At 46.9% G+C, this 14,537-nt stretch overlaps 1 long non-coding RNA gene across 4 annotated transcripts in view; it reads right to left on the bottom strand.

Moving 5' to 3' along the window:
* Positions 1 to 4,331: 4,331 nt before the first annotated feature.
* LOC125413360 (uncharacterized) overlaps positions 4,332 to 14,537 on the bottom strand; it is a 30,606-nt gene continuing 20,400 nt past the window's right edge. The window contains exons 2-5 of one of the 4 annotated variants that reach the window (XR_015735631.1): positions 14,011 to 14,126; positions 11,408 to 11,547; positions 10,581 to 10,687; positions 4,332 to 8,642 (exon numbers count right to left, since the gene is read on the bottom strand). This is a non-coding gene — a long non-coding RNA (uncharacterized LOC125413360). The remainder of the gene's footprint in view (positions 8,643 to 10,580; positions 10,688 to 11,407; positions 11,548 to 14,010; positions 14,127 to 14,537) is intronic. The other 3 variants (XR_015735629.1, XR_007235933.3, XR_015735630.1) reach the window with 3 other exon arrangements.

Raw genomic sequence — 14,537 nt, 5'->3', positions numbered from 1 at the left:
ACTCCTGTGGCCACACATCTACTTCTAGGTATCAGGTGGTCTCGTTTGACCTCCTACCCCACATAAACCATAAGCTATCAGATTGGGCTGGAAGCTTCTCCCCCTGTCACACAAAATTGCCTGCCAAGTGTTGGCCTTGCTGGACACCCTTCCTCTGAGCACGTCACACCCGCAGTGCTAGGCAATGAGTTCTGCTGGACTCCTCCCCCAACCACACAGTGCTGTGCGTCAGGCTCTAGTACTAGTTCCGGTGCCATGCTGCACATCAGCCCCCACGGTAATGGCACAGGGAGTGATGTGGAGCACGTCTGCCTGAACACTAGCCTGCCCTCCCACACGATATGCTAGGTGTCAGACCGAGCTACTCACACACCCTTATCGTACACTGCTGGCCAACAAACACGTCTATATTTCATGCCCTGATAGAAACCATGTCACCACCGTATACAAGCTTCTAGGTGTCAGGTCCTAGTGCCATTCCTGTGCAGATGCCGTCACCCATACAATGCTAGGCGTCAAGACTTACCTGACATCTACCATTCTGCTACTACATACATAATACAGGGGAGTATACAGAAGGATCAGAATCATATCAGTGCATACAGGACTTCAGCAAGGTATCCCGCTGTTATAGCCAAAGACATGCACTGATACATGGCTAGGTAGGCATCAGGTCTTGCCAGAAATACCCTCTTCTTTAGCGAACGCCAAAGACACAGGGAAAGGTTTCAGATCTTTCTAGGTAAATCCTCCACTACAGCCAACATTCTCCTTACACGGCTAGGTATCTGGTCCTCCAAAGAATCCCTACCTACAGCTAACACCCTCCAAAGTCAGGTCCTGCCAGGTCCTTTAAGTGTAGTCAAAGACCCCACACATAAACAGAGACACAGAGGACTACGTGTCATGTTCTTCTATGAGTCCATCCCTTAACGTCAAAGTCCCACGATACACAATGTCAGGATCTGCTAGGTATACCTCCCAACAGCCAGAGTCTCAGATACATGATTATGTGTCAGGTCCTCCTCAGAAACACCTCTCTTGAGCAAAGCTTCAAATACACATGCATAGTGAAGTGCCATGTCATGCTAGGAATCTCCTCCAGTGTAGCCGATTACACATATACATGTAAGGATGGTGTTAGAACACGTGACTGGCACCTACTTTAAATGCAAACCCTAAACTCCCACTCACCCACACATTCACACAACACACACACACACACACACACACACACACACATAGGGAAGGAGAGAGGAAGGGGGAGAGGGTGGGAAGGGAGGGAAGGAGAGAGACAGGAACAGAGTTAGGACTCATGTCCTCCATGGTATTCCCACTCTTAACTCAAAGCCCCCTCCCCCACAGGTTTTAGGTCCTGATAGTAATTCTGTCTTCTACAACCAATGATAAAACACGGGGCTAGGTGTCATGTCATGCTAGGTGTTCATATACAGCCTTTGGTACACCTACCATTGGTCTTAGATCCTGCTATAAGTGCACTAACTTACAAACAAAATTCACACACAAACACGCACATGCACATATGTGTACTTGTCTATGTAACAGGTTGTGCATCTTGTCCCCTCAAGAACAGATTAAGCCTCACCAATACATACATGGCTATATCTCAAGTCCTTCTAGGTATGTTTTCCCCTCAACCAAATGCACAAACTCAGCTTGTCATCTAGGCCTTTTAGGTATCCACATCTCCATAGCCAAAAGACCACACACACACACATACACACACACACACACACACACACACACACAGACACAGTCTAGGTGTCATCTCCTGCAGGGAATTCCCATACTTTAATTGAATGATCACCCCTCAAATATACACACATGGTATGGTCACGTTCTTCCATGAATGATCACTTCGACAGTCAAAGTTAAACACACAGGGCTAGAGGTCAGGTCATGTTAGGTCCATCTTCCCCTGAAACTAACCCTCTTCTTACACAGCTGTGTAGAATGTCTTCCATTAGATCCACTAGTCTACATCTAAAGCCCCATGTGAAGGACTAGATGTAGAGAGTTGCGTGATGCCATGCCTTACAGGTGGCACTGATTCCCACCTTCCACCTTTCCAACAGTGAATGCTCTCAGATGTGTAACAACTCCATAAATGGCTAACGCTAAGATCGGGCTGCGCGTTTCTGGACCTATCTGTGTCTCCCATGTGGCTTGAAGGGGTTGGCTACCCAGAGGTTATTTAAGCTGCAGACTGGCTTTTCCCCGGGGCGAGAGGTTGCAAGAGGTAGCAAAAGGATGAGAAGATTATTTTAAGGGCCTGAATAAACCGCAGTTAAGAAGAGTCCAGTGTTGTGTCTTCATTGCTGATAAGGCTGACACGACAGCTAGGTCTTTCTAAGTACTCCATCACAGCCAAACATGCCTAATACAGCACCCTCATATTGTAAGTCAGAGGTCAGGGCCTGGTAGTAATCTCTTCCTTTACAATTACTTATACATACATGGTTAGGTCAGGACCTGCTAGGTACCTCCTCCCAACAGCAAAATGCCAAGTTCACATATGCAAACACATAGAAACATGCATGTACACATATGCAAGCAGGCCTGAAGAAACTCTTACTAGGCTGTGAGGTTCCAATAGATCCGCCCTAGCCCTGTGGGTGAAGCCTTGTCTTGAGAAGCAGGGTACCTAGCAGAACTAGTCACCTAGCTCTGGTTATGTGACATTGCTGTAGAAGAGCAGATTCCTCTCAGGACCTGACACCTACCCATGTCTGTGTGATTGCTTAGGTGGGACTGCATTGCTACACCTGACACCTAACCTTGTGTGGAGAGCTTGGGCTCTAAGGGAATGAGAAATATATCAGGACCTGACACCTACCTGTGTGTGTGGATAAGGATAGGGGTGCTTAACCTATAGTGTGATGAAAATAGCATGTCTTGACACCTCATATACTTACAGTTGTCAGGTCCTGCTAGAGAACCCTCCCTTAGAGTGCCACACTGAGGTATACCCCTACTGTCCATGACCTCCAAACAAGCCTAGGTCTCATGTTCACCTCATTAACTCCTCCTGTAAGTCAAAGCCCCAAATATCAATGCAAGGCTAGGTGTCACATCATGCTAGGTGTCCATGCCCTTATAGTCAATGTCACTCATACACATTGGTTGTAATGGCTCTCCCCTGCCACATATTCAAAACTCTGTCTTCTCTTCTCCATCCCTCCCTTCCTCTCTCTCTCTCTCTCTCTCTCTCTCTCTCTCTCTCTCTCTCTCACACACACACACACACACACACACAACTAGGACCCTGGTACTTTTATGAATTTTGTCCCATATATCCAAAGACAAACACCAGTCTATGTGTAAGCCCTGCTAGGTAACACACACCCTCTAGGCAAACCATCTCATACACATAAACAACTAAATGTCCAGTCCTTCTAGACATTGCCTCCCCACAGCAAAAGCTTCTCATGCACACACGGGGCTAGGTTTCAAATCCTGTTATGTGTGGCCTCCCCTAACACATGGAATGTTAGATGTCGGTTCCTGTTGGCATTCCCTCTTCCCCAGCTCCTCTTTGTTCCTCCATGTTTTATTTTCACCTTAGAAGTTTGGGAGACAGAAACACCAGATGAATAAAGCCCCTGGCATAAATCTTTCTGTATCTGGGATCTGTCCCTTGATATCTTATCCCCAAACATCCATTTTCACAGAAAGCTGACTCAAAAACAAAGAGGGTTAATGTGCTGAGCGTGTGAAATTGGGCTTGTGATTTTGGAATTGCTGGCAGGTATCATGACTCATTCTTTAGAATGACAAATTCTAAATGGCAGATCCAGGCCCACTCTGGGTGTCTCCACCCCTGTAAGTTGTCTTGAATTGTATAAGAAAGCAAACTGAGGCAGCCATGAAGAGTGAGCCAGTAACCATCTGTCACCTACTCTTGATTGAGTTCCTACCCTAACTTCCCTAATGATGGACTTTGAACAGAACATGGGCACCAAATAAAACCTTCTCCACCAGTGGGTTTTGTCAAGATTTCTATGACCAATAGACAGAACACTCAGACGTTTTCTCAATCATGGGGACATCCTGCCTCTACCTCCTGAGTGCTGGGACACAGGTATGCACAATAACACTACAGGAACCAATAGCAGTTTTAAAGGTGGATAGATGCAAGGGAGAAAACAAATTTAGGATTCAAGAAAATATAATTCCATGGGATGAGCTTAATTTTAGTGAAGTTAATTATAGAAAGTATCTCAAACAGATAGTTTTGAGAAATCGTACGGAATGAGGGCAGACACAGCTACTATGACACAATAAATACGCCCAACGACACAGGCAAGAGCTGGGGAGGAATCTGAGTTTATTTTTAATATGTTGGGGACTCATCAGAGGATACAAACAGAAGAGTCCAAACATCTGACTTGAGCTAGTAAAACATGGGACTTGTGACAAGCAACAGTGGTTGTAGGAACATCAGTTTAGCAGGCTGGCAGAACTGTGGCAACATCATGGATGGTTCACCCCCTAGATCAAAGACTTGGTGAATATACCCATGGCACTGTGTGCAAGGTAGGTCATGAGGTCAGAATATATGTGAACACATAGGGCCCAGCAGACAACCTTTGTTATACACATAGCCTCGCTCATGAGAGCAGAGGATGTGAAAATACTGAACCCTGCCCAGCACACATTCCATCACAGTTCCTGAAGGCTGGTTTGTGAGGTCAGAAGGGACACCACTGCTACTTCATCCAGCACCAGTCACCTATCCCATCTACAGTCCAGCCAGCACCATGTGTCTCCACACCTGAGCTCAGGAAAAACATAGAGGAGCCAAGCAAAACCCAACTAGGAACAACAAACACCAATCCAAACACTCCCTGCACACGAAGGTATCAGAAACACTTCACCAACAAACTTAATCCAGAAGAGTGAGCCCCATGACAAAAAGAGAAGGTGCATGAAAACCCAGGACTACATAGCTCCTCCCAAAACGGCCAATCCTGTAGTAGTGGCAAACAGAATGACATAATAAAATTCAAGATAAAATATGCAATAGAATGATTTTTAGTATGTTCACATAAATTCATCAGTGAATTTATCAGGGTACAAATAATTTCCCGAATTAATTCAGCAAACAAAAACTTAAGTAAGGAAGAAATTCAAGATTTGAAAACAGAACTTAATACAGAGACATAAAAATGAAACAATCCTAGATCTAGAGAATTAATTCTAGAAATAAAAAAATATATAAGTCTAAAAGCACAATGAATAGCCTCAAAAAAAAAACCAATGTATTGTATGGAAAGCTAAGGTACAAGAGAAAGTTAATCATTCAAATACAAGTCTGTGATAATTTAATTAAGTTTTTAGTATGAAGGGAACATGTGAGTTCTTTGGAAATCATGAAAAATATCCAAGTATGAATTATAGGAATAGCAGAATGAGAAGAATCCTTCCTGCTAAAATATGGAAAATATATTCAGTAAAAAACAGAAGAAAATTTCCACAGACTAGGGAAAGAGATATACCTCCAGACAAGAGGCACACTGTAATACCAAATAGAAAAGGACAGAAAAGTTACTTCCCTGTTCATTGACCATTCCTCAGAATCACAGGGTTGTTCTTACCTGAACCCCAGAAAGAGGTCCTTGTCCCCTGCACATGGACATTTTCCCTCGAGGACCTTACACTCCCCAAGAGTAGAACAGGGAACAAGGACACACAGAACTCAGTTCCTCACATGTGGCACCTCAGCATTACATTAGTGTACCCCACATGTTCCTGTTTGGTAAGGATCACAGTTGGAGATTTCCTGTGGTGCCCCATTTCTTCCCTTGTGGAGTCTCACGGATGAATTCAAGAGAAGCCTGGACTTAGAAGGATCATGGGATAGTTAAAAGGGCATCCTCTCCTGATTCCACATTCCATTGCTAGACACCAGGTTGCCACACAAACGGCTGTGTATCAGTTTCTACTACTAGTTACCATCCAAGCTGGGCCAGAAATGCCACCTCAGTCACATGTATTCACAGTGACCCATAGGGTGCTGTGTATAACGTTCACCTGGACACCACTCATCCCTGACACGTGGCATACTATGTGTCAGAAGAGGATAGAAATACACGCTTATCCCCAGTATACTCGGCTGGCCAACAAATACGTCATTTTACAGGCTCTGTTATACACACATACCACTTTGATATACAGTCTTCTAGGTATCAGGACTTTATTGCAATGCCTGTGCCGACACAGTCATGCATAGAATGCTAGACATCAGCCCTTACCCAGCATCTCCCTGTTCTGCTGCCCGCATCCACTACCTAGACAGTGGCGGGGAGGGGCGGTGAGCATGGCTGAAAATCAACACTGCATTAAGGCAGTAACACAGGTGTAGGAAGTGGAACTTATCAAGCGGTGCCTGATATAAGGCACACTCTGAGGCTCAGGACCAGAGGCTCCAGAAGTATATGGTACACAGTCGTGCACAAGGGCTCTGATAGGTGTCCAGTGAGGCCTGACAGCAAGGAGTGTGATTCAAGGAATCTGGACAGGGGATGGAGTGTCCAGGCGGCATGAAAACAAGGAGAGCATGCGTAGGTTTGGCAGGGTTCCAGATGGTATCTAGTAAGGCCTGAAGAGGGGACCGTCCCGGATATTGAGAGGACTGTGTGGGAGCATTAGGGGGATGCTCTGCAGTGTCTTATGAGCACAGCACTGTCTTTTGGGTGGCAGCAGTTGGGGCTGTCTAGGTCCAACAGGACATGACACATAGTACTCTATGTAGATTACCAGGGGGTGTCCAGCACGCCTGATCAATAGCAATGTTTGCGGAGCAGGGGTGACAATGAACACAATATAAGGAACAGTGTGACTATGTTTGTGCTGGTGTGTCTGCTTGTATACCTGTGCCTGTGGGTGCATGTGTGTGTAGAGGTGTCTGTGCACACTCGCCTGTGCTTGCAGTGATGGATTAGATAGTGTGATCGGTGCCTTCACCCACAGTGAGTGTGAAGTGCAGATATGGTGTATTTTTGAAGGCTGTTAAGATGGCAGAAACGAACGTGGGGTGATTGGGTGTTCAGTGGGGCCTGATATTAAGCAGTGCATCTAGGGCTTGAGAAGCAGGGAAACTGACTGGAGCAAGGCTGGATATAGCAGTTTCTGTGGGAGACAGGGTCCAATGGGTCCGGATGTTTAGAAGCGCATGTGTACTGCCTTTCCCTTGAAAGCACCCTCATACAATGCTGGGTTTGTCACAGCCCTGTGCAACCTGCTGCACCTACAATATCACATACTCTAACTTGTCAGTCTCTGCTACACACCACCCTGTTTCTCAATACACACTGCTCCATATAAACCCAATTGGGCAATTCTTGACTCACGAAGGGTAGGGGACACTGAGATAAGATGAGGTATGTAGGTGGACTAGGAAACATGGCTATATGTTGGTGTCATTGGGCAGATGCATTTGTGAGGCACAGGGGTTCACTGTGGGAGCTGAGCGTGAGCACTTTGGAGGACGTGGGAGATCCAGTGCTGGGTGAGGAGGACAACCCAGGTCACAGGGACTGGGTCAGGGAAGGACTGATGGTCCTTGCAGGAAGCAGACTGCTCCAGTGTAAAGCTGCAATGGGAAAGGCATGCTATAGTGCACCCCTCTCCTGTTCTCACCCAATAGCTTAACCCCCAGTTCACCTATTCCTGGGGTCCATGAAAGGCAAACCTCTTCTGATCACATCGGGCTATGGAGGCACCTGGAGAGACTTAAGAAGGACAGCGCCACAGAGATGCAGACCCCGTAAAACAATGTGAACTGTCATGGCCACTGACCGTCCTCCGTGCCTTGGCCTCAGAATACCTACCTCACCCCTTGGTTTTCACGCATACTGTGTAGACATCCAATGTCATACCTTAGTGACCAAGACCTCAGATGGAAAATAACACCCAAATGATGTTGATGCTCCATGGATTGTAAGAATGAAGTCAAAGGTAAGACCAAGTCCAAAGGACAAGTGGCCTGGCACAATGATCTCCTCAGGCTTGGTTCAAAGGTCATCAGAAGGAAGCAGATGGATCCATGCCTTGAGAGCTCTATGGAAGTCAAAGTTCAGCAGAGCTGGGAGATGGATGAAGGTCAAAGGTCTCCACAGCAGCCCATGCCAAGGGCAGATGGTACAGTAAGTGGCCTTGTGACTGCATTTCCTTCACTATCACACCTCTGTACTTAGATCGAAGAGGAAAGATCTAGAAGTCTCACAGACGATCAAGGTTACAGATCTAAGGGGCCTAGCCCCCTTCATCTTGCTCCGGTGTTTCTGGGAGAATCCTTGAAGGATGCTGTGATGCTGTGTGTCCTGTGGGATGTTGCGCTCAATTTCTAAAATACCATGAGTTATGGCCGGAGAACACACATTAGTTTTTCCGTTCATCTGGCTAGGAATCCATCATCTCAGATTTCCGAAGTTTGTGCCTTATTTCAAGCAAGTGTTCCCCAATCACAAAGGAAGGACTGAGACTTTGTCTTCACCCTCAGCTATCCTGTCCTTCCTGAGCTAGCCCTGAACACCTCTCCAGGACCCGGACTCACACTTAGACAGTACAGAAGATTCTGATTCAACCTGCATCGATGACTTCTCTGAGATCACACGGTTCTGTGAGACAAATGGAGAACACTGCTCAATTCAGTTTTCAATGAGCTGTTGGGCCCCCACCTTTCTCCTAAACTCTCCTCTTCAAGTTCAAATTTGACTGAACTTCAAAATCTCATGGCTCAATAAACACAGGCCTGAAAATATTCTGTAGCCCTAATTGCCCTAGGGTCACCCCTTCTCATAGCTTAAATGTTCAGAAGACATTAGGTTATGGGGTGAGCCTGACGTTTGGGTTGAGACTTTACAGTAGTCTAAACTACTGCAGGCAAAGCAGTGGCCTAGGGCTGCATGGCCTCACTGCCCTGGTAGCCATCCCATGTGCCAAGATCTGTAACCAAAGTAACCTTGACTTGACCCAGCCCTGCCATTTACAGGCCCTACAATGGCTGGGGCGGTCCTTGACCTTTCTCTGAATCAGCCCTTCAGTGTCCCTGACAGTGCTGAACATCCTGCCTGAATTCCATCCTCCTCAGTACCCAGCAGGAAGCAGCCCTGATCCTGCCGTGTCTGCTCTCTATCCATCCTTTTCCACAAGAGATCGGTGCTGAGTTCATGTATCTCAAAGTGTATAGGAAAATTCTTTGAATCAATGAGGACAACAACACTGAGCCTCAACGCAGAGCTTTTGGAACACGGCCAGGGTCAGTTATGAGTCCATGCTTTCAGAGTTAAAGATGGGAGTAGGACAGAAAAGTAGAATGTCAGGTCAGAGTGCAGGGCTGCTAATATAATTCTGTGTCTGTGTGTGCTGGTGTTCATGTCTGTGTTTGTGTATGTCCATCTGAGTGTGTCCATATGTATATGAGCTGTGTGTCATTGTGTGTGTGTGTGTGTGTGTGTGTGTGTGAGTATGCATGTGTGTGTGTGTGCAGATTGGTTCAAGAGAGACTATAACCTGCCCTTGCTGCCCTGGCACACTGTGGCATCAACATTTCTACCATGGTATGGTTGTGGGAAGAGGCTTTGAGAGTCTTTACACCGAGCAGTGGCATCAGCACCTGGGGACAGTCAGAGTCTCTAGGCACAGGCCACATGGACTTCTAAGCTGCAGTCCCATGGTATGTGAGTGCCTTGACTCACCAGAGACTCACAGCAAGGATGTAGGAATGAGAATCTCATTCTGAGATCATGGTGTGGGGGTGTCTTTTAAGTCAGACAGTGGGCAACGGGAATCAGGAAGGCCACTCACAAAGGGGAGTCCTTTCCCCAAGGCTGAACCTCACTTCTGTCCCCTGGGAAACAAGGACAGGGCCATTGGCATCACTCTGACAGCCTCTGAAGCCTCTGTGACCACGTGTGGGAAAAACTTGACAAACTTCTGCAGAGGGTTACCCATGCTTCAGTCTTTCCCAATTTTGGAGGACTTGAGATCCTTCAGTTGTAGTTAATATACACGATGCAAACCTGCCGAGGTCGGCATTGCTGAGTGTGTACGGCAGTGACAGGCACAGCGCTCACGTTGTGAACAAGCATCACCGTCCAGATCAGAAGCTTGGTCTGTTTGTGTGGCTCTCAGCAGCGGGATCAAGACCTGAGCTGGCTTTGGGGAACCCCTTCTCTATGCTGGGTTTCCTCATCCAGCCCTGATGCAGGGTGAGGAACTTGGTCTGGCCCCAACTTGATATGCCATGGTGACTCCCATGCCATGGGAGGCTTGTCCCTTTCTGAATGGAGACAGAGGAGGAGTGGATGGGGTGTGAGCAGAAGAGAGGTGGGGGAAGGAGCAGGAGGAGAGGAGGGAGGAGAAACTGTGGACAGTCTATAAAATAAATGAAAAAAATTAAATACAAAGAAAAAAGAACTTGCTCCATCTTGCAGTGACACCTGCTCCTTAAAGTCATGGCTCCTCCCCACGACCACACAGATCCGCGGCAGGACCTCACGGCCGAAGGTACTCACATGAGACGTGCCTTTCTGTGTGTAGCACATTTCACTTACTCTAATGTCCTTGGGCTTCATCCATGTTCTAGCATGTGTCAGACTCTCCTGCTTCTGTAATGGGGAAGAACATTCATATGGGCTTGGTTGCCTTTTCATGTTTATTCCTGCAAAAGTGGACACTCAAGTTGGTCCATCTGAATCACATAGTGCGCATGTCAAATGTCTGACTGCCCTTTTTGGGTTTTCTCAGAAATGGGAGACTGGACCACATGGCAACTCTGTACTTTGTGTTTGTCCTCTCCTTGGTTACCAGGGTCAAGTGCCAAGGGTTTTAAGGCCATTCTGTGGCATGTCAGTGACATCAGCTACTCCTTCCTGGTGACTGAGGACTGCGGTGCCCTTGGCTCTTGCTGCAGAGATGCGTGTTGTGGCTCCCCAGGCTCCTCCCTGACCACCAGCACATCTTCGCCATCTATATGGGAATCTCCTGAACTTGAGGTCTCATCCTCTCTGTCTACAGCCCACTGGCAACTCCCTCAGCAATCAGTAGTCTTTAATTAAACACCAGCCTCTGAGTAAGCTTCTAACCCTGTTTAAGCTGGAATCACAAGGCTGCTGAGTCTACTCAGCAGATGTGTCTGATGCTCCTGACCATTGTGAGCACAGTGTACATTATACAGAGGGTAGAGTTATCTGTACTTCGTCAGGAAATACTACAGTCATGGGTTCAATTCTGTTGTCTTACACTTGGCTCTAATTTGTCGTGAAGTTCCCACATTATTCAGAGCCCGATAAACTATGTGAGCAAAGACAGTTAGTGTTGCCCTGAGGATGAGTGTGGAAGCCAGGCTGAGTGTCAGGGCCTTCCCCTCCCAGGCAGTCACCCAGGGACGTCAGCGTGGGGTCCAGTTTCCTTCCCTGTGCTTTGCAGCCCTGGCAGGTTTGTCTGTGTCGATGCCTTGTGTGACTCCAGAAGTCCCGTGTCACATGCTCAGTTGGGAAATCCTTGTCCTCTCCATGGTCCCTAGAGAAAGTGAGGTCAGCAGAGAGGTAGCCTCTGTTTTGAGCCAGCTAGTGCAATATTCACCTTGTCTGAGGTCCGTCATTTTCAGAATGTGAGCTGTGCAGTGGTGACCACAATGGTCCTGTACCTTGGCTGCTGACCCCTCTGAGCTCCACTAGGTGGTGCTGGTGTTCACCCTCTGCCTCCCAAAGTCATTGCATTAAGTCACATCACCCCTTTTAAAGTTGCTATTATTCATCTTCTTATTTTACATTCTGACCACAGCCTCCCCTCCACCCTCCCCTCCCAGTCCCTCTCTCCCATATTCCCCTTTCACTCTCCTTTCCCCTCCTCTTCCAACAACAACCAGGAAACGGTGGGTCTTCTATGAGTATCAATAAAACATGGCATATCAAGTTGCAATAAGACTAAGCATCTCCACAAGTATTAACGCTGAGCAAGGTGACCCAGTATTAGAAACAGGGTCCCAAAATTCAGTAAAGGGGTTGGAGACAGCGCCTATTCCAGCTGTTAAGAGTCCCATAAGAGGACGAAGCTACACAATAGTATATATGGAAAAAAAAAGTATAATTCCTGCAAGATAACAGGATACTGGTGCTATGGTCACAGAATTCAGGCAGTGAAAGAGAAATAGAATGAAATAGCTAGGCACCAAGGCTCAGAAAGGGACAAGAAACTGGTGCAGTAATTCGTAGAGCTAAGTGACTACTGAACAGTGGGGTATGGATGGAGATGGGTGGCTGTTGGAGAATATCATTTTCAGGTGTGTGACTTTTGTTTACGCTGCATTTGTTTAACTCAGTGAAGCTATGTTACTGTGCCTGTTGAAAACACCTGATCATTCTAATAGAGAGATGAATGGTCAATAGTGAGGCAGGAGCAAGGATCGGCGGGGCTAGCAGGCAGATGTGTAAAAGCAGAACCAAGAGGGACCAAGGATGAAGAGAGAATAAGGAGAGGAGGACACCGGGGCCTAGCCACCCAGACACCCAGCTAGCCACAGAGTAAGAAGGAAAGAAAGGTATCAGATATAGAGAAAGATAAAAGCCCAGAGGCAAAGGTAGATGGGGGTAAATTAAGTTAAGAAAAGTGGGCAACTTGCATATCACCATAGAACCTTCATCTGGCGATGGATGGAGATAGAGACAGAGATCCACACTGGAGCACTGGACTGAGTTCCCAAGGTCCAAATGAAGAGCAGAAGGAGGGAGAACATGAGCAAGGAAGTCAGGACCGCGAAGGATGCGTCCACCCACGGAGATGGTGGGGCTGATCTAATGGGAGCTCACCAAGGTAAGCTGGACTGGGACTGAAGGAGCATGTGATCAAGCTGGACTCTCTGAATGTGGCTGACAATGAGGGCTGACTGAGAAGCCAAGGACAATGGCACTGGGTTTTGATTCTACTGCATGGACTGGCTTTGTGGGAGCCTAGTCTGTTTGAATGCTCACCTTCCTAGACCTGGAAGGAGGGTGAGGATCTTGGACTTTTCACAGGGCAGGGAACCCTGACTGCTCTTAGGACTGGAGAGGGAGGGGGATGAGGAGTGGAGGGAGTGGGAGGGAAATGGGAGAAGGGGAGGAGGTGGAAATTTTTAATGAAAAAAAAAAAGAAAGAAAAGTGGGCAAGAAACAAGTCAAGCTAAGGCCGGGTGGTCATAACTAAGAATAAACATCTGTGCGTGATTTATTTGGGAGGTGAGTGGTGTGCACCCCCCCAAAAAAGCCAAGAATAAAACATTACACAACAGGTGGACAGTTTACATCTATGAAAAAAGAAAGTAATAATAATCACATCTCCATTGGCTGCAATTGCCACTGAACCAAAGGTCTTTTCAACATCCCAATCCCTGATAAGGCAGCTACCCTGGGTGATATTTTTTGCCATGTCACTGGTCAGCTGAGTCATTCTTTAGTTGATCTTCAGGATGACCTCTGCTTATATAGCTGGGGGTTTGAAACCCTTATTTATTTCTTTCAGCTGAAACTGCAGCCGGGTTCTGTGGCCCCACCCTGACTCTGTTCACTCTGTGCCCTGATCAATGGGTCTCCGTCATGGCAACCCCACAGCTTTGTGGACACTTTCATGGTTCTGCATCTCACTGTGGTGTCCTCTGACTGTTGAGTAAAGTCACACAGATGAAAGAAGGAAGAATGAGAACAAGAAAGGCTACAGAAAAAAAAAATAACTTTAAAAAGGAAAGTGTGTTCCCAAGTGTCAACTCTCAGAATGTGGATCTTGGCTTGAGTCCTGACTGGTTGCTGAACTGTGGTATGGAAGCCATTACCTCTGAACATACCCGTTCCCACCAGGAAAAACATCACACCTGCCCCCATCGCCAACAGTGATGATGTGTTCATTGATAAGACACTGAGATGTTTAGTTTCTCAGAGATGATTTTAAAACTCCAAATAGATACTAAAATTTTGAGTTTCCAGCAGTAGTATAAAGATCTAGTGTCACCTGCTGTCCTTCTCTGAGAAGCTGGATTGGGGTGGCCATCAAGTCCCAAGGACATACGTGTAGGATGATGCCCATCTCAGTTGGACCCTGGAATCCAACCTTGCTTGCTGTTCTTTCTGTTAGGAGAAAAGGAGAGCCATTCAACAGTCATTGAGCTTAGAGACAAGAGATTTGTCCATGCAGTAGATTTTGACCCCAAGTACTGTTGGGAGCTAAGAAGAAAACAGGGGAGTCTGCTGTGGAGAATGCTGGTGCTTCTGAGAGGAAGCAATGCTGATGGTTCCAGGTTGCATCAGGGGCTGGAGGTGTAAGAAACCATGTAGGTAGATATCCAGGTGCCAGACTTGGTGAACGCAACAGCACAGCTATCTGCATAAAAGAACTCCGGGATGAGGGACTGTGCAGAGATGGAGGAAGAGGAGAAAGACATGTTCTGCTGGAGAGAGTAAGTGGACAGAGCAGGGTCATTTAGGGGACGATCTATGGAAGGTCCCACCATCTGTCATGTCAGGTCTTTCTCCCTGAAT

The sequence above is a fragment of the Myodes glareolus genome, chromosome 19 (assembly GCF_982192425.1).
Source record: "Myodes glareolus chromosome 19, mMyoGla1.1, whole genome shotgun sequence".
Classification (NCBI taxonomy): Eukaryota; Metazoa; Chordata; class Mammalia; order Rodentia; family Cricetidae; genus Myodes; species Myodes glareolus.
The sequence above is the reverse complement of the archived record's forward strand: the minus strand, read 5'-3'. Positions and strand labels throughout refer to the sequence as shown.